Source organism: Stegostoma tigrinum, chromosome 7 (assembly GCF_030684315.1).
Source record: "Stegostoma tigrinum isolate sSteTig4 chromosome 7, sSteTig4.hap1, whole genome shotgun sequence".
NCBI lineage: Eukaryota > Metazoa > Chordata > Chondrichthyes > Orectolobiformes > Stegostomatidae > Stegostoma > Stegostoma tigrinum.
The window spans coordinates 41,703,829-41,722,976 of NC_081360.1; the positions used below are offsets into that span (position 1 = coordinate 41,703,829).

Below are 19,148 nucleotides of genomic sequence, written 5' to 3' on the forward strand. Positions count from 1 at the left end.
GGCAACGTGAATTGAAGGTGTATCAACATATATCTACCATTGCATTGTTTCTGAACACTTTCACTGTCAGTATGATCTATTCAACGTAGAGTGATAACATTTTCTGTAGTGCAAAAGTATTAATAATTTTAATTATCAAATGTGTCAAAGTGAATAGAATTCTTGTCTTTGAGTAAGAAATTATGGACGCGGTCTCTTTTTGGATATTTTTCCTAATCAACCGGTTCAAAGATGTTTTGATGCACCTCTGGATCAGGCCTCCCGGGTCAGGGATAGGGGCATTACCACTAAAGGACCCTCTTTAGGACATGTGCATAATGATAAAGGCTGATACTCAAGAACAGTATTTGAGAGATTGGTACACTGTCAGAAGTGTTAAAGCACCACCCTCTTAAAGGCACATAAAATAACCCGTGACACAATTTTGAAAAAGAGCATGGGAGTTATCCTTGGTGTCCTGCCTGATATTTGCCTCTCAATCAATAGTAAAAAATAATTGTATGGTCATTATCACATTACTGTGTGCAGAGTGACTGCTGTATTTCTACATTATAGTAAAGGCCTTGCTTCAAAAATGTTATAAGGTGCTTTAGAATGTCTTGAGAGCATGAAAGATGTGATATAAATGAAAGTCCTTCTAAGCATATGGCCATTAAGACTCGACTCTTGTTGCTAAATGGAAAGTTGTTTTGAACTTACTCCCTCTTGTAATAATTACTGTAACTCTAGTCAGTCAATCCTGAATAGGAAAGAATTTCGCAGAACTCTGCTTTAGTTTACAGTCTTTTAAACAAATCTAATGAGAAACTAATTGCTACAGTATGAAGAATTTACTGCTGTTAGTTTTTGCAACTGAAAGCAGCTGCTATTCCACCTTCGAAAAACTGTAAGCCATTACAGTTGTATTTATCAATTTTTATCCAACATGTAAAATGGTTTTGAACCAAAATTAGAATTCTTTTGTAGCATAATGCCAGCTTTATGCTTTGCATTGAATCTTTCCTTTCAATCTTGCAAATTGTTGCATAAACAAAACACTAAGGCATTGGATTGACCCAAGCTGTTCAATTATGTCCTATTAGAATAAAGCTCAATATTGTCAGTGGGCAGATAATGTGTCACTGTATGCCCATGAATAGAGAACTAAAATTTACTTGCTCGGTATAGTAACAACACCAAAAGAACAATTATATCTGTTGGCAGTGAAAGATCATAATCTATGTTTACAGAATGTTTTCATGAATTACATGAACACTTAAGAGTGAAATTTTATACTGCCCTGTCACAGGGCTGTCAGTGGCCATTACGTGGGGCTGGGGAGTGTCCATAAAAAGAGGAGCCATGTTTACAGCATGCCCGCCATCTACTCACATCCACAGATACTGTACCCGTGGTGGGGGAGATTTCAGGTGGCGCACCTACCCTTGAGCCAGTTAATGGCCAAATGCATGTTATACCAGGGGCAGAAGCCTTTTAAACAGACTGTAGTGATGCCTGTCCAGTTTGAACACCAATGAATGCGCACCCCCGTAATCATTGAACCCTCCACCCATGTATCTCTGCCTTCCCAACCTGGGTCCTCGCTCCTCTTGCCAGGTCCTATCAGCACTGTCCTGAGGGAGCTCTGGACATAGCTGGGTCTCTGGACCCAAGATCCCACTTCACCAGGGACTCTACAGGCTCCAACCCCGCCCCTTTAACTTGTCTGTCTCCTCTCCACCTATATTCTCTTCTATCCATCTTCGATCCGTCTCCCCTTCTCTCCCTATATATTTCAGAACCCTCTCCCCATCCCCCTTTTCTGAAGAAGGGTCTAGGCCCGAAACCTCAGCTTTTGTGGTTTTAGATTAGAATTAGTGTCTTGCATTGGGCCAATTAATGTCCAAAAACCCCTTACATTTCTGTGGAGCAACCCAAGCAAGTCAAGGCTGGCTCCTCCCCAGATTTTCAGCAGAGATTTAAACTGAAGTTTGACAAAAGGCCTAATAGATGGATTTAACAATAGAGAGAGGTTTCAATAGTTTAAGTAGGAAAATAGTTTTCTCTTGCAAGTGAATCAATAACTAATGATCACAGATTTAAAATGGTTGTAAAAGAACTGTTGGAGAAATAAGGACTTATTTTACACAAGCATGTTATTCAGAAGCCGAATAAAGCGTATGAATAGAAATGATGCAATCAAATTCCATAGGTTGACTCAAAAGGTAAGTGGAAGTGTATTGCAAGAGAATTAATCCACCGGATTACGGGAAGTTTTGGGGTGTGGAATTAAATTGAACAGCTCTTCCAAAAGAGCCATTCCAGACACAATAGTTGTCTTCTTCTATTTTGAAAGAATCAATGATTTTTTGCTAAGATCAACAAATTTGCCATTCTAATTCCCTTTATTGTTATGAGAGGGAATATAATTATAGGCTACCTTGACAGCAAGAAGTTCAAACATTTTGTCTACATTTTGCTCACAGTTCACTTGATGAGATGAGAAGTATCCTGAGTGATATTCAAAGATAAATTAGCAACTCTGTCAAATGATTTTAGATGTTCACAAGGATATGCAAACCTATTTTCTGAAAAAAAAATCTTTTTTAGTTGTTTCCTTGCCTTTGGAAACAGTAATACTGAAAAGATTTGGAAAATGGTGGGCTGTTGCTTTGTGAATAAGAACTTTGAGGAGCAAGAAAACAGGTTTGAACAGATCAAGATTGAGGAAGTTGATGTGCTGGAAATCTTGGCAAACATTAAGATTGATAAGTCCCCAGGGCCAGACTAGATTTATCCTAGGTTGCTCCAGGAAGCGAGAAAGGAGGTTGCTAAGCCACTGGCGAAGACCTTTGCTTCCTCACTCTCAATGGGAGTTGTACTGGAAGATTGGAGCGAGGCAAATGTTGTTCCTCTTTTCAAGAAAGGGAATAGGGAAATCTCTGGAAATTACAGACCAGTCAGTCTTACATCTGTGGTCAGCAAGGTTTTGGAAAGAATTCTGAGGGATAGGATTTATGACTATTTGGAAAAGCATAGCGTGATTAAAGGGAGTCAGCATGGCTTTGTGAGGGGCAGGTCATGCCTTACAAATCTTATTGAGTTCTTTGAGGAAATCACGAGACAGGTTGATGAGGGTCGAGCAGTGGATGTGTTGTACATGGACTTCAGCAAGGCATTTGATAAGGTTCCCCATGCCAGGCTCGTTCATAAAGTCAGGAAGTATGGGATACAGGGTGATTTGGCTGTCTGGATTCAGAATTAGTTGGCTGACAGGAGGCAGAGAGTGGTTGTAGATTATTAGTATTCTGCCTGGAGGTCAATGCTGAGTGGTGGCCAGCAGGGCTCTGTTCTTGGGCCTCTGCTCTTTGTAGTTTTTATAAATGACTTGGGTGAGGAGGTTGAGGGGTGGGTTAGTATGTTTGCTGATGACACAAAGGTTGGAGGTACCGTTGATAGTATCGAGGGCTATTGCAGGCTTCAGCGAGACATTGATAGATGCAGAGCTGGGCTGAGAAATGGCAGATGGAGTTCAACCTGGATAAATGCAAAGTGATGCATTTTGGAAGGTTGAACTTAAATGCTGAATATAGGATTAAAGGCAGGATTCTCAGCAGTGTGGAGGAACAGCGGGATCTTGGTGTGCAAGTGCATAGCTCCCTCAAAGTTGCCACCCAGGTGGATAAGGTTGTTAAGAAAGCATATGGTGTTTTGGTTTTCATTAACAGGGGGATCGAGTTTAAGAGCCACGAGGTTATGCTGCAGCTCTATAAAACCCTGGTGAGACCACACTTAGAATATTGTGTCCAGTTCTGGTTGCCCTATTATAGGAAAGGTGTGGAGGCTTTGGAAAGGGTGCAAAGGAGGTTTACCAGGATGCTGCCTGGATTGGAGGGCTTGTCGTACGAGGTGAGGTTGACTGAGCTCGGACTTTTCTCTCTGGAGAGAAGGAGGAAGACAGGTACAAGGTAATGAGAGGCATGGATAGAGTCGATAGCCAGAGACTTTTCCCCAGGGCAGGATTGACTGCCACGAGGGGCCATAGTTTTAAGGTGTTAGGAGGAAGGTATAGAGGAGACGTCAGAGGGAGGTTCTTCACCCAGAGAGTTGTGAGCGCATGGAATAGTTTACCAGTGGTAGTCGTGGAAGCGGAGTCATTAGTGACATTTAAGCGACTGCTGGACATGCACATGGACAGCAGTGAATTGAGGGGAATGTAGGTTAGGTTATTTTATTTTTGGATTAGGATTATTCCAGGGCACAACATCGTGGGCCGAAGGGCCTGTACTGTGCTGTACTTTTCTATGTTCTATGTTCTATGCTTCTGTTAAATAAATGCATATGCAGCCACGCAGTGATTGCGAAAGTACCATTTAGCAATTGTGAAAGGACCAAACAGATTGCACCAAACTAACCCCATTAAGAGACTGCATCTGGAGCATTACAGAAAATATCTGAAAGTACAGCACGATTAAGTAAACCGGCTACACACAACAAAGAAAATTGTGAGGGACTATTGCTGGCATGCTAAATTTTAGGCTCAGATCCTTGAGGTGAATAGCATGAGTTGAATGAATTTCCGGGTTCACGGACTTGTCTTGGAAAATATCAGCTCCAGAGGCTGTGTTTATGTTGCCAGGAGGGTGGTCAACTAAGCAGGAAAAACTTTTGGATGTAACCATGGGACCTGCCAGGTGCCAAACCGCGCTGTTTAAAACTCCATCTCAGTGCTCTGGGACTTTGTCTCAGCTGAAACAAAGAAAAAAGATGACCTGGCAGCCTCACCACTCACAGCCCCTTATGAGCCCAAACCTTTGTCTCATATCCTGCTTCCCTCACTCTTCACAGCCCGTCATGGCCCCATTTATTGGTATGATCCCAAACAATCCGTGACTATTCCCGCACTCTATACTGTAAAGAAGAGCAATGAACCCTATATTGTCAGTTGTATGTGCATAAAAAGGTTTTAAAAAGGAATTTGTTTAAGTTTTGCAATTTAGAAAACTCCATGATACTACAAGCCAAGAAATTCATACATTCAAACAGCACAGGAGCAGACCCTTTGGTTCAACTTATCCATGCTGACCAGATGTCCCTATCTGATGTTGTCCCATTTGCCAGTATTTGGCCCATATCCCTTGAAACCTTTCCTATTCATATACCCATCCAGATGTCTTTTAAATATTGTAACTATAGCACTCCACCACGTCCACTGGCAGCACAATCCTCTGCATGAAAATGTTGCCCCTCAGGTCTCTTTTAAATCTTTCCTCTCTCACCTTAAGCTTATACCTTCTAGTTTTGGACTCCCGTTTCAGACCTTGGCTATTCATTCTATCTGTGCCCCTCATGATTTTAGAAATCTCTCTATAAGATCACCTGTTAGTCTCTGACACTCCACAGAAAAATGTCCCAGCTTATTCAGCCTCTCCGTACAGCTTGAATCCCCCAGTCCCAACAATGTCTTTGTAAATCATTTCTGTACCTTTTCATGTTTAACAACACCCTTTCTGTAGCCGGGCAACCAGAATTGTACACAGTATTCTAAAAATGGCCTCAGCAATGTCCAGTACAACCGCAGTATGACATCCCAACTCATGTGATGATCAATGAAGGCAAGTGTGCCAAACACCTTCTTCCCCACCTTGTCTACCTGCAAATCCACTTTCAAGGAACTGTGCACCTGAACCCCTGGCAGTCTTTGTTTGGCAACACTCCCCAGGGCCCTACCATTAACTGTATAAGTTCTGCCCTGGTTTGCCTTACCAAAATGCAACAGCACACATTTATCTAGATTAAACACCATTTGGCACTCCTCTGAGGTAACCTTCTTCACTGTCTAATTTTGGCGTCACCTGTTTTGGTAGTGTCCAGGAAACCTTATTTTGTGGATTGTTTTGCTGGAGCTGATCTCAGGATATTCGATGATACTGTGTAGCTGGAGTAGGAAAATGTTCTGTTTCCTCAAGTGATAATACCCCTTGCATTGAGCCGACAGAATAAAACGCCAACAAAAGGAAGAGTGTGATATTTTGGAATAGGGCTGATTTCAGGAAAGAATCAAAAGACAAAGTATAATGAGGGGCATACTATTTGGCTTTGGACATTTGAAAGTTGCTATTACACTTATTAAATCAATTCTCCAGGCCAACATTATACATGTTCAGACCATAAATACCATCCTTTCATTTGATTACACCCTACAACCCCCGCGCTCCCCAAATTTTTTTTATTTGCGTCAGTTTTCTCCTAGTGGAACTGACTATTTTCTGCTATTAATACCTACCATTAACACCTAACCTTCATCTATATCACTTCTCCATTGCACTCGGTACTTTCTTTGTCTTTTTTTTCTGCGGAACCCCTACCATCTGTTCCATTTGTTTCTACCCTACATTTTTCACAGAATTAAAAACACCACTTTTCAACCACACCTCATTTCTGAAGAAGAGTTGCATTGGATTCAAAACAGTAATTTCATGATCTTGATTTGATTTGGTTTATTGTCATGACATGTACCCAGGTACAGGGAGAAGTTTGTTTTGTTTGGAGACAGGCAGATCATACCTACAAAGCACATCTGGTATAGACCAGAGTGAAGAATACAATGTTATGGCTGCAAAGAAGGTGCACAGAGAGTAAGACGAGCATTAAATTTAAAATTTGAGAGGTCAATTCAGAAGTCTAATAACAGTGGGGGAGAAGCTGTTGTTGAATCTTTTCGTGCATGTATACAAACATCTATATCTTCTGCCTGATGGAAAAGGGTAGAACAGAGTATAACTTGAGTGATAGGGGTCTTTGATTATGTTCATTGATTTCCCAAGGCAGCAGGAAGTATGGATGGAGTCAATGGATGGAATGCTGGTTTGTGTGGAGGACTGGGCTGTGTTCACAACTCTCTGTAAATTGTTGCAGTCTTGGGAAGAACAGTTGCCAAATCACACTGTGATACATCCAGATAGGATCATTTTATGTGCAGCTACAAAAATTGCTAAGTGCCCTTGTGAACATGCCAAATTTCCTTAGCCTCCTAATGAAGTAGAGACATTGTTATGCTTTCATAACCATTGCATCAACATGGATAGACGAGGACAGAGTGTCGATGATCATCACTCCCAGGAACATAATGCTGTCGACCATCTCTGCCACAACTCATTGATGCAGACAAGAACATGTCCTCCACTCCTCTTCCTGAATTTAATGACCAGCTCCTTCATTTTGTTGGCATTGATGGACAGATTGTTGTCTTTACACCATGCCCCTAAGCAACTAATCTCCTTCCTATATTCTGTCTTTTCATCGTTTGAGATCCACCCTATGATGATGGTATTGTTAGCAAACTTATAAGTGGTGTTGAGCAGAATTTTTCCACGGTTGTGCTTGGATAAGGTGTATAGTAGGGGACTGAGTGTGCAGCCTTGTGGGACACCAGTGTTGAGGATTTTAGTGAGGAGGTATTGTCGCCTATTCTTACTGATTATGGTCTATGGATCAGCAAGTTACAGATCCAGTTATAGAGGGGTAGGTGAGACTTCTATACAGACCTTCATTGAGTTTTCTAACACTTTCTGTTTTTATATTAGCATCTTTTCCCATTGACATATCTGTTGTAAGGCCTTACAAAGGTGATTGTATAATGTCCAATTTATTTCTTTGTTACTCAAGCATCGTGACTGAATAAAGAGCATGGTAATTTTTTTGATTATCAGTACATGGTGTTCAGCACGTCTGATAAGGTCTATGACAAATGTTACTGCCAATTTGAAATTTATTATTTTATACCTGTGTTACCAGCGATCTTACTTTTGGCATAATTACTGTAAACAGTCATTTTATACAGTGCGTAAAAAAAACCATAAAGCAACTAAAATATCATTTAAATCAATTCCTAAGCACGGAATGCTAGATTTTCCGAGTCTGTGGAATTGAAGAACAAAACAAAAGAAAATTGGAGAAGAACACAACACACAGCCATTCATGGTATTCGTACTTTAAGCAAACTTGACAGAGACAATGTGAACATAGATAAGGCTATCCATCCAATCCTTTTCACACATTTTATTGAAACATTTAATTTGACATTTTCTTTATTTATAGTGTCCCCTTAAGGGCTGTCATTTGGTTTAGTTGTATCCATTTGGTTTAAAGTTGCGAAAAGAGGAGTGGAGATGCCCACCTGACAGAGATGGATAGCCACTTGAGCCCATTAATGGGGCAACTGATACCACTGCCACCTGATTCCTGCCAAAAGTGGCTAGGCCAACCACCAAGCGGCTATTGATGATACAAACATCTCGGCAAGACAACCTCACAATCTCTTCCCTGGTTTCCCACAAAGTTCAGGAAAACATCTGATCAGGTCCCAGGGATTCATCTGTCATTATGTGTTTTAAGACCTCCAGCACCTCCTCTTTCTGTAATATGAACTCTTTTTTGAGAATGCCAGTCACTTAATTGGAGGCTGCCTCCTTGTGTAAGACCAGGGGTGCCAACAAAGCCATTCCGGCACTGGGGCTTGCTGGAATGCAATGGCAACTGCCATGGTCACAACTGCCCTGGGGAGGGATGCTGCTGACCCACATTTAATCCCTGATAGCTCTGATCAAGAAGCATTTTACAATCCTAAAGGGAACCCCTCATTTTTGGGTGTGTTCATGACCTCCAGCCCCTTCTTACCCCTGTCTGGACATGACTTCAAGCCCACCTATTAACCCTTGTACTTTACTGGCCCACCCACTGCATCTCATTGATAGTGGGTTTAAAAAGAAGGCTTCTTAGTCAAGGTTGCGAGTAAAATCCTGCCATGGTTTCCTGACCCAGAATTAGAGTCATAGCGTCACAGGATTGTACAGCATGGAAATAGACCCTTCAGTCCAACTCATCCATGCTGACCAGATATCCTAAATTAATCTCATCCCATTTGGTTTGTGACCAACATTGGGCACAGACCCCAACCTGAACTATCCGTCCTATAATCGTTAAAAGAGGGCCAAATTTGAATTGTCTATAATCTATTTGTGCACAAATCACCTGATTTACAAGGAACTTTTAATACTGGTACAATATTAAAATCTGAAAATAAATGCGTAGCCAGAAATCTGTTTTTACTAAAAGTGTTATGAATTATAAATTTCATGAGATCTATTATTAGTAATGACAGTGTACGCTCAGGGGCAATGCATGTTAAAATTAAAAGGCAGCTATTATAAGGTTTTGTTATATTGTTAACTCAAAAGGATTACAAGAATTTTGGCATAAATTAAAAGCGTGCTCTTTACAACAATACTAAACACCTACCTGGCACACTTGTACCGAAAGCATAAAAGCTCTACAATCATGCTTGACAAGGAATATACACAGTACAGGGCCATGTCATTGCACTTGTTTTATTTTTAAATGTAAAACTGTTTTCTAACATCAAGGGCATAGACACAAGTGAGATAAAAGCAACAGTATATTTAATAACTCTGGTTAAAGAGGCCAAACATGATAATATCATTCCAATGCGCAAAGAATGTTTGGCAGTAAATTTGATATAAAGAAGAGACCTCATCATAAATTTTATTTTCTTGGTTAGCAAAGGACAGAAGATGTTAATATGTTCTGTATGGCTAGTGGCTATGATTTGGATTGCATTGCCCGAAATGTTAATTGAAACAAACACGTTGGTAACTTCCAAAAGGGATAGCATAAACAGTTGAAAGGGAAAGATGGGAGAGGGATTAATTAGGTAGCTCTTTCATAGATCTAGCACAGGCATGATGGGCTGAATGGCCTCCTTGTATGCTTATGATTCTAGGACTTACCCCTTGACAGAAGTGGCAGATTCGCTTGAGTCACACTTAAGGCTGAACCAGCAATCGCGTTATGGTTGACAACAAAGGCCACTGAGGGGCAGTTCTAACCGGGGAGAAGGAGGTGAGTGGATGGTAGATTGATGTAGTCAGCAAAGTGACAAGAGATCTGTTCTTCTGGCTCCCTCAGGCATGTGGTTTTCCTTGTTAAGTCTTCAATTAATTAATTACCTAAGCCATACATCTCAAAGCACTTTACTTGTTAAATAAAAACTAAAAGAACTGCAGATGCTGTAAATCAGGAACATAAACAAAGTTGCTGGAAAAGCTCAGCAGGTCTGGCAGCATCTGTGGAGGAGAAAACAGAGTTAATGTTTCAGGTCCAGTGACCCTTCCTCAGAACTTTATTTGTTAAATAGTGTCACTGTTGTAATGCGGGAAATGTGGTAGTCAGTTTGCACCCAGCAAAATCACATAAATAGTGAATAAATAATAATAAAAATAACAGTTTTTTTTATCAGGAAGTGAAAGGAAACACTTAGCTTCTGGCTGTAAAAATGACCCCGGTGAGCTAATCCAGTATTGAGTCTGAGAGTTCAGTTAAACATTCACGATGAGGGCAACTGTAAACTGTATCAACCAAAACAGATGACCAGACATCTGTTCCTCCAGGTGATAATGGGAACTGCAGATGCTGGAGAATCCAAGATAACAAAGTGTGGAGCTGGATGAACACAGCAGGCCAAGCAGCATCTCAGGAGCTCAAAAGCCGACATTTCGGGCCTAGACCCTTCATCAGAGGTTGAGGGATTACACAGTGCATGTTATGACTTTGTTTTCACTTTTCATCACTCTTAATACAATTCCTAAAACCCCATGTGCCTCAACAAGGTTATTTTTAAATACTATTCGAACAACATTAAAGTTTTCTGAATCTATACATTCAGATCTATCTGCTCCTCTTACTATATTGAGTGATACAATTTATTTCTATTATTTATTCTTATTATAAAAACATTTCTCACAGAGGCTTATAAAATTCTAACATGACGAGTCGGGCAAACATAGAATGGATGGTTCCAATGACTTGCTCGCCCAGAAATAAGGATCACAGTGCTCAGATATGGGTAAGCCATTTAGGACTGAGATGAGGGAGAGATTTCTTCACGCAGAGTTGTGACACTGTAGGTATTTTTTTAATTGCAGTACTTCCCTCTGCTCAGTTTCAGTCTGCCACTTTGCAATCAAACTGATGTCGACTATTTCAGATTGTCCATCCAATTCTAAGAATGTGTCTCTTTTATCTCTGATGACGGTTTTAAAATTAATAATGTAGGTTATAGAGTAGAGGATAAAAGTGGACTGCAGGACAATATCAATGGATTGGACACCTGGGCAGAGCAATGGTAAGTGTAAGTCAACCTGGAAATATGTGGCGCAATGCATTTGGGGAGGGCTAACAAGACAAGGGATTACTCTCTAGGTGGTAGGAAACTAGAAAGTCTAATGGTCAGACAGATTTTGGTGTGCATATCCATAGATCACTTAAGGTAGCACGGCAGCAAACAAAGTAATTAAGTAGGCATGTGGAATACTTGTGTTTATTAGCCAAGTCATAAAAAAGAAGAGTAAGGAGGTTATGCTGAAGCATGGAAACAGAGAAAATACTAACAACAGTAGGCCATTCAGTCCTTCAGATCTGCTTTGCCATCCAATCTGATCATGGCTAATTATCCAAATTAGTATTTTATTTCTGCTTTCACCCCACACTCTTCAATCACTTCAGCCCTGAGAACTATATCCATCCGCTTCTTGAAAACGTTCAATATTTTAGCCTCGATAACAAAGTGTGGAGCTGGATGAACACAGCAGGTCAAGCAGCATCTCAGGAGCACAAAAGCTGATGTTTCGGGCCTAGACCCTTCGAAGGGTTTAGGCCCGAAATGTCAGTTTTTGTGCTCCTGAGATGCTGCTTGGCCTGCTGTGTTCATGCAGCTCCACACTTTGCTATCTTGTTCCTCCAGGTGGCCTTGTTATGAATGTTTCATATTTGGTTCTTTGACATTGTTATGAAATTATAATAAGTTGCTCTTTGACATCTTTATTTTTATTTGGGCAAGTTAAAAAGCTGACTAAAGTTAAACTTCCATTATTGATATCATAATGGCTATCTGATTGAAACTTTTATAAGGTTGTAAAAGTAGCAATTTTTTTTAAAGGAAATTTTTGATTGTACATTTTTTAAGTGTATTTCCAAACTTACCATTGTTTCATTGGTTCTATAGCAGGTGAGTAGGTTATAGAGAATTAAAAGGGACATGAAAGCAATAAGTGAGTCATGGAAGTGTCCTGGAGGGATTATGGGGGCATGGAAGATGGAGAGGGCAATTGAAGGGACAGTACAGTCATGGAGAGAGTGTGAATGCCATGGCAATGCAGGGGAGCCAGGAAAGGACATTGGTGACTGGAAGTGGCATGGAGAGTGAATCAGGATTTGACAGAGTGTAAGGAGATAGAATTAGAAGGCTAAACAGTCATTAATACTACTGGGACAAAGAACTAGGGAATCTTAATAAATCATCTTTTAACCAGCCAGCATTAGCACTTGCCTTTTTCCATGGTTGTGTTTGAATTGCTTCTGGATCGGTGAGGCAGATCCGATCCTGCTTCCACATCCTAAAGAGAAAATAGTGTGAACAGAGGGCATTTAGATCCAGGTGGCCATTCCCAGCTCAAGTTTCCCACATTAATGGCAAAAATCGAGTATATGTTAGATCATAGATATGGGACCATAGCGATAATGTTGCTGGACTAATAACCCAGAGGCCAAGACTAATGATCTGGAGATATAAATTCAAATGTTATTGTTAGGAAATTTAAATTCAGTTGAAGAAATTTAGAAAGAAGCTAGTATCAGTAGTCATGACCATGAAACTGCTGGATAGTCATTGGAATTGGGTTTATGATTGCCCTGCAGGGAAGGCAATCTGCCGTCGGTGCTCAGCTTGGACAGTGAGTGACTCCAGGCGCATTGTTGATTTTTAATCAAAAAATTCAAAGACAGTTAAGGATTGTTAATAAACACTAACCCTGCCAATGATACCCACATACTATGAATGAACAAAAATAATGTGATTGGAAGATATTTTGGAAGGACAAAATAACGCACAATGCTGCAGTGCAATACCTTTTTATTTCTTTTGATACGTCTTTGATGCTAGTGACCGAGATGGAACAGTAATATATATTCAAATCAGGGTGGAGAGGAACTTGATGGTGTTCCCAATACACTGCTTATCCTTCTAAACAACAATGAAAAATTGTATTCATAAAACAGCTTTAATGTTGCAAAAGGTATTTCTCAGAGCTGTTAAAAGATACCAATGTTGAGTGATAGAAAGATAACAAGATTTACATTTGTATTGTTTTAACTGTAAAGAATTTGCTGTTGGTCATTATGAACCAGGCTTCACTTACAGGGTTCGGGAAAACACACCGATTGCCAAGTTTTAAAGAACCAAAGAAAAATAATTTTTTTTAAAAACCAATCCCTGTAATACACGGGAGAGGACGACGGTAAAAATCATTAGTTCCTCTCTTTCTTGCATCCATGACATTAGTAATACATGTCAATTCTTCATTCACCTTGTCAATCTTTCGAATTTATGCTGTGCAATACCTCAGCCATTTCCGCAGCTTAAAGATTTTGGTTCACACGTTTTCATGGGGCATGCATTCTTGGTGTTAGCCTACTAATTTGCAGAAGACTACTTTTACCTACTAAATTAATGTAACTTAACACTTCACAGGAAAAGCAGCCAACACATTGATTGATTACAATTAGTGATTAGATACAACTGGAAAGGTTTGGGAGAGACTACAGACTATTATATACCAAAAGAATTGTGGATGCTGTAAATCAGGAAAAAAAACAGAAATTGCTGGAAAAGCTCAGCAGGTCTGGCAGCACTTGTGGAGGGAAATCAGAGTTAACATTTTGGGCCCAGTGACCCCTCCTCAGGATCACTTGACCCGAAACACAAACTCTGATTTCTCTTTATAAGAGTTTTTCCAGCAATTTCAGTTTGTGCGCAGACTTCTGTAACTTCCAGCTATCATATATCTTTTGGAAAGTGCCTAACAACTCATGACCAACAATCTTAGTTTGACTGAAGAGTTTGTCAGCTAAAGCCTACTATTAACCAGCATAGAGATAACAAGGTGTAGAGCTGGATGAACACAGCAGGCCAACCAGCATCAGAGGAGCAGGAAGGCTGACATTTCGGGCCTGGACCCTACTTCTGAAATGGGGGAGGGGAAGGGGGTTCTGAAATAAATAGGGAGAGGAGGGAAGCGGATAGAAGATGGATAGAGGAGAAGATAGGTGGAGAGGAGACAGACAAGTCAAAGAGGTGGGGATAGAGCCAGTAAAGATGAGTGTAGGTGGGAGTTTGGGATGAGATAGGTCAGTCCAGGGAGGACGGGCGGGTAAAGGGGGGAAGAGGTTAGTAGGTAGGAAATGGGGGTGGGGCTTGAGGTGGGAGGAGGGGATAGGTGGGAGGAAGGACAGGTTAGGGAGGCAGGGACGAGCTGGGCTGGTTTTGGCATGTGATTGGGGTAGGGGAGATTTTGAAGCTTGTGAAGTCCACTTTGATACCATTGGGCTGCAGGGTTCCCAAGCGGAATATGAATTGCTGTTCCTGCAACCTTCGGGTGGCATCATTGTCGCACTGCAGGAGGCTCAGGATGGACATGTTGTCTGAGGAAAGGGAGGGGGAGTTGAAATGGTTCACGAGTGGGAGGTGCAGTTATTTACTGTGAGCCAAACATAGGTGTTCTGCAAAGCGGTCCCTCCTCAAGTCCCACCCCTACCTCCTATCTACTAACCTCATCCCGCCCCCATGACCTGTCCATCCTCCCTGGACTGACCTATTTCCTCCCTACCTCCCCACCTACACTCACCTTTACTGGCTGTATCGCCGCCTTTTTGACCTGTCTATCTCCTCTCCACCTATCTTCTCCTCTATGCATCGTCTATTCGCCTCCCTCTCTCTGCCTCTTTATTTCAGAACCTCCTTCCCCTCCCCCATTTTTGAAGAAGGGCCTAGGCCTGAAACGTCAGCCTTCTTGCTCCTCTGATGCTCCTCGGCCTGCTGTGTTCATCCAGCTCTACACCTTGTTATCTCAGATTCTCCAGCATCTGCAGTTCCTACTATCATTGAAACTCTTTTAACCAGCATAGTTAGGTTCTGAGTACTGCCACTTTTTACCTTCTCTGCACGAAGAACAATTTACCTGGAAAATGCTTACATGCATTAATTTGAGCAAAGCCCAAAATGTTTATGTTCGCATTTCTTTAAATCTGGTGGTGACAAGAAATTTGGGAGTTGACAGACATAAGGCCTTTGTTGGAGCAACATGTTTAATCAAAGTTAAACTAGGCCAGCACCAACTAAGCAATCAAGCTTTTTTTTAATAAACGGACAATATCCCATGGTTTCATGCAACAATGACTGACACAGACATGCCCATTCAGGTATCATCAGGTCAACCTAGAAAAACAGAAAAGTATATTGTTCAGAGGATGTGATATTGAGATGAACATGCTCCAATTTAAAGTGCTATATCATGATATTTGAACACATAGAAGTTCAAAAGATCATGAAGCAGGGATTCTTTATTCTACTGGCATCAAGTAATTACATATATGAATAGAATTTAACTTTAAACAAGGAAGCACTTTCAGTATTGACATGGAATGAAGCATATAGTTCATATGGGGTGGCTTGCCTCTCTGTTCCTTCTTCCCATCAGTCCTCCTTCCTTCAAAGACACCTTGTTTTCCCAGGGAGCATCTGTTTGACTGTTCCACCTGCCCTTCCTTACCACCACTGCCTGCTTCTGCTGCTCCAGTGCAATTTGCTGGAAGTAACTATGACATTGACATTCTAAATAGGCCACGATTTAAGATCTTTTTAAAAGAAGACTATGTCCTAGGGGATTCTCAATGTCGCAAACATTAATTGATGATTCCATTTGCTGTGACACCTGGCATAATAATTGAGTGGTAAAATTATATCTATATAAAAACAGAAGTATTAACTGAGCAGTGCTTTGCAGTCCTAAGCAATGGTGCTATTGTTGACATTACTGTGCAGAAAAGGTATTATGTATTCAAGTAAGGTTGTTCGAAATAGTAATGTTGTACTGTATGTTTCGCAATTGAGAGAGCTTCAGTTTGCAGGATTTGAAGGAACTGCAGCTTTTTGTTGAAAAGATAAGCAGAAGGATTTAGAGCATTGGCTAGTTTATGTTCTGCCACTAGCAGCTTTAGGAGTAATTTATTGATCTGGCTGTGCTAGTAGCTTCTCATCTCGTTGTTTTCAGCAGTGTAGATTTTCAATCTAAACAAAGTGGAAGCCACAGAGCAGTGCTTCTCAAATGTTTTCCCACAATGACGCCATTTTGAGGTTTGAAAATCATGATGATATTTTAATGAGAACTGTAAGAACAGTGGCCTATTAGAATAGGAACATGGCTGATGCAGCTTGGCCCAGTCCCATCGGCACCCTTTACCACTTGGGATCTCGCAACCCCACTTGGTCTTCCAATCGGCCCCACTCCCTTCACATTGGGAAGCCCTGACTTAGAGCACACTTTCATGTGAAATATTAGAATGCAGTTCGTAGGGAGCATAGATCCACAGCCCAAAACTGCACAAAATTGGCAATAAAGCTTAGGTGTCACATAATATCTAGTTTGGATATACAAATATTAGTGTAGTGGGTTAATGAAACCAGGGATTGTTTTTTAATTGTTGTCGGTGTTACTTGTTTGAAATTAACATTAGGTATCTGGAATGAATGAATAGTAAAGCATATGTTCTTGAGGTTTGAATTTTTAAGATTAAAATCAAGTTTGATCTGTAAGCCGTACTGTTTCTACAAACCTTCTATTCATATTGAACAATGAGAAACAGTTTTGTTTTTCTTCCTTTCTGTTCCAAAGAAGAGTTAAATTAGACTCGAAACATTAACTCTGTTTCTCTCTCCACAGATGCTGCCAGACCTGCTGAGTTTCTCTAGCACTTTTTATTATATCTAATGTTTTGTATTTCAGATCTCCAGCAGACAGTATTTTATTTATAAGTTAAACTTAATCAGTTTGGATTATGGAGACCATTTGAGGAGAAAGCCCCATCAACCATTTAATCTAGTCATTATAAACAATTAAACTAGAATTCGAGCTCCTTAGCTTGCCATGATCATATTGAGTAACAGGCTGGTTTGTGAAAGGAGGCTCTGATAGGAGGTTCTATCTTGTATCTTATAATAAACAAAGGTACTGCTTTCCCAGAATCAGATAGAATATAAGTGGTTAACAGTGAGAAGAGAATTTGTAGCTACTTTCTCTTCCTCTCTCCAGCCATTTTTGCAACTGTGTGCCCTGACTCGATCTGACCAGTTAAACACCACAGACAAAGTCTTCAACAGCTGCTGACTTCAGAGGGAAAGATAGGGATTGTCCATCAAGTCTTTTAACCGTCTCAAGGTAGAATATGGAAAAATCACTCAATACAGCCTGAAACCATGCAATGCAATAACCTAGCGGAGTTGATGTTCTCTTAGACACTTATAAAGATTTTACCTATGCCTATCTTGGCCTTGTGTGTGTGTCTGTGTGCGTGTGCGTGTGTGTGTGTGTGTGTGTGTGTGTGTGTGTGTCTGTGTGTGTGTGTGTGTGTCTGTGTGTGTTTGAATCAGAGTGACTTTAGTTTGAAGTACTGTCCATGTCTTCCATTGTCACAGTCTTAAAATACGTGCTAAATTAACAGGCAAATTATTTTCGAAATACCCCTTGAGATCAGCCAAGAAGTTTGCAAGAAGTGCAAAGAGAAAGTGACAATTCTTCCAGTTCTGCCCTGGCCTGAATATTGTTATGAAAAAGATACCGAAACCCTGGAGAGCAGAACAGAAAATTTACAAGGATAATTCTAAAAATGTGTGGCTCAGGGGTGACATAATAGGAGCCTTTAAAGTTATGAGCTGTTTTGGTCAAGTGGATACAAATGTTTCCTCTTGGGGGACACGCATAACTCGTGGCTGTCATCAAGAAATCCAATAGGGAATTCAAAAGAAACTCTTTACGTAAAAAGTGGTGAGAATATGAACTTGTTACCTCAGGAAATGTTTGCAGTGAGTAGTATAGATGCATACAAGTGATAGTCAGACCGGCAATAAAGGCAGAAGGCAATAGGTGGTTACAATGGTAGATATGGATGAGAAAAGATCAGAGCAGGCTCAAGCAGAGCTTGCACACTGTCCTTATGTCTGTACATCTAGGAGACCTAGGTTAGAGCACTGTTTGGTCCAGAGGTGTGTAATGACATATCTGAACAGGTTGTGCTATCACAGGCTGATTGGTCAAAAGGCCTGAACAGTATCACGTGTCCAAATTAATCTAACATAAGAGTTTTTTTTTGAAACGTGAGGTCACTTAAAGTGTTCTTCGTGGAAAACTCAATCATTGGTTACACAGACACACATATAATGCATTAGTCTTCCAACTTGGAATTCTGTTCCTTTAAGCCACTAGTTCTCTTAGCTTTTGACATGATTCATTCAATTATTTTCTGTTTGTAGAAATTTTTAACTTGAAATGCACATCACAGCTAATAAATAGTTCGTAAAAATGCAGGGCAGAAGCATTTAGTACAATTTTTTTGGAAAATTGATTTGCATTCCTGACAAAGTTGGATGCCTATAATGAGATACCTGTACATGCATTATATATCCCCCTTAATACAATAGTGGCAAATCAGCCATGGTGTTGCTTAAGAAGAAACAGAAGATGTGCTGGATTTAATGACAAGAATATTATACCAAATCATACACAGTGCATTATCTACCACTGACTCAAAGCTGCGCTTGAAGTTGCTTCTCACTTTAAGCAACCAAAATCTAATTGCTGTAATTAAGCACAGTAAAGTCAGAATATAATTGTCTCATTATAAAAATGAACAGGTTAACATGAATTTGCTAGTTTCAGTTTGTAGCTCTGTGGCGCCCAGTAATTATGATGGTTTTGCTTCTGTAATTGAGTACGACATCTCGAGTATGATGCCATGCCCTGGCAGACCAGACATCAGGGAATCATGGGATATGTGGATAGGGCAGGAGGTTGGATTTAAGCACCAAGGTCAACAAGGTCTTGGATAATGGCGTGGGTTCAAGGGCTACATTTTGTCCTACCTCTTATTTGTTTTTGTGTTCTTATGCTCTAGCAATTGGGAATTACCTGGGACTTCTTCATAACCAGACTCAATACCTATGTATAATGAAAAGTTTCTGCCACTCTTCCACCAAAATGACA

At 40.5% G+C, this 19,148-nt stretch overlaps 1 protein-coding gene across 4 annotated transcripts in view; it reads left to right on the plus strand.

Moving 5' to 3' along the window:
- Positions 1-19,148, plus strand: part of pde1a (phosphodiesterase 1A, calmodulin-dependent) — a 462,032-nt gene that overhangs the window by 337,263 nt on the left and 105,621 nt on the right. The window contains exon 1 of one of the 4 annotated variants that reach the window (XM_059647190.1): positions 9,801-9,900. The exons of the other annotated variants lie outside the window; for them this stretch is intronic. The gene's annotated coding sequence lies outside the window, so the exon portion shown is untranslated. Of the gene's footprint in view, positions 1-9,800; positions 9,901-19,148 lie in introns of those variants that run through there. 4 annotated transcript variants of the gene reach the window in all.